The following is a 1,515-nucleotide window of genomic DNA, read 5'->3' as shown; positions in this document are numbered from 1 at the left end:
GCCCTCTGGAGTAATCTGGAGGACCGCCGCCGTTGTAAAACACAGGCGCCCGCTGGAACGGGGCAGGCGCTCCCTGCCGGCGCTGGAGAGTGCTGCCAGGAAGCGGAGGCTGGAGCGGAGAATCTGTGTCCTGGAGAAAGAAAAAGTAGGGAGATGGAGCGTGGTGGCGAATGGCAGTTGTGATGGCATCGCTGATGATCCTGCCGTTTAGGATGGTGTCGTTCGCAAACTGGCATACCAATACTGCTGTGTCAGAAAGGCGGTAGCTCGCCTTGTCGTATCCATTCTTGTGCAGTCTTGAAGAATACTCAAATCCCCACGTATAGTTTTTCTAGCATCTTAGGATGATACGGTACACACAGCTGGAATACTACGAGAATCTCTGCACCAGAACTGTAGGTAGGCAGAGATTAAGAGGTTCCTGTGGTGCAGTACAGCTACAATGGTACCAGAATGAGATTAACTCTGCAGCGGAGTGTGCGCTGATATGAAACTTCCTGACAGATTACAACTGTGTGCCGAACCGAGACTCGAACTCGGTACTAGGACGTTCGCAGGAGAGCTTCTTAAAGTCTGGAAGGTAGGAGACGAGGTACTGGCAGAAGTAAAGCTGTGAGTCGTGCTTGGGTAGCTCAGTTGGTAGAGCACTTGCCCTCGAAAGGCAAAGGTCCCGAGTTCGAATTTCGGTCCAGCACACAGTTTTACTCTACCAGGAAGATTCAACCACAATGGCAGTTGCAGCTGTTTGAAAAGTGCCAGGTAGCATCTGGTGTCTTCGCCACTATGTGCTGAGACAGCTTCTAGATATAATAGTTCCCACATGCGTCATGAGTGAAAGTAGATCATGGGCTATCCTAATATTATGATAATATAATTAATAATCCCCCTACCCTTATCCTTGAAGTTGCCTCACCTGTTGTAACAGACATAACACTCTGCACCTGATAAGTCCTATGCTGAAATCGTTTTTGTTGTGGGTTGGCAAGAGAGCCAACCCGGTACTACTAGAGGAAGCCGAAAGGCACGCGTTTTAGCTCACGCAGGCTGGCGTGAAGTCTGGAACAGGACAAGGAAATTAGACTTAGAAAAAACTGACGTAGCTGGTGGAATACTTAACTTTCGTCCATAAATGGTGAACGTCGCTCTTGACGGTACATGTTTTACAGCATCAGTAGTGACTGATAATGGCGCCTTGCTAGGTCGTAGCAAATGACGTAGCTGAAGGCTATGCTACACTATCGTCTCGACAAATGAGACCGTAAGTTGTCAGTGAACCATCTCTAGCAAAGTCTGCTGTACAACTGGGGCGAGTGCTTGGAAGTGTCCCTAGACCTGCCGTGTGGCGGCGCTCGGTCTGCAATCACTGATAGTGGCGACACGCGGGTCCGACGTATACTAACGGACCGCGGCCGATTTAAAGGCTACCACCTAGCAAGTGTGGTGTCTGGCGGTGACACCACAGTCTCCGAAGTTTTTTTCTAGTTTTGGATGGTGTTTCCATTTGACAGCACGAAA

General features: G+C 49.6%; 1 non-coding gene across 1 annotated transcript; it reads left to right on the top strand.

Moving 5' to 3' along the window:
* The first annotated feature begins 620 nt into the window (after positions 1–620).
* On the top strand, positions 621–695 carry Trnas-cga (transfer RNA serine (anticodon CGA)). Its single transcript has one exon. It is a non-coding gene; the product is annotated as a tRNA-Ser (tRNA).
* Positions 696–1,515: the final 820 nt, after the last annotated feature.

The sequence above is a fragment of the Schistocerca cancellata genome, chromosome 12 (assembly GCF_023864275.1).
Source record: "Schistocerca cancellata isolate TAMUIC-IGC-003103 chromosome 12, iqSchCanc2.1, whole genome shotgun sequence".
Lineage (NCBI taxonomy): Eukaryota > Metazoa > Arthropoda > Insecta > Orthoptera > Acrididae > Schistocerca > Schistocerca cancellata.
This window is presented reverse-complemented; position numbering and strand designations above follow the sequence as displayed.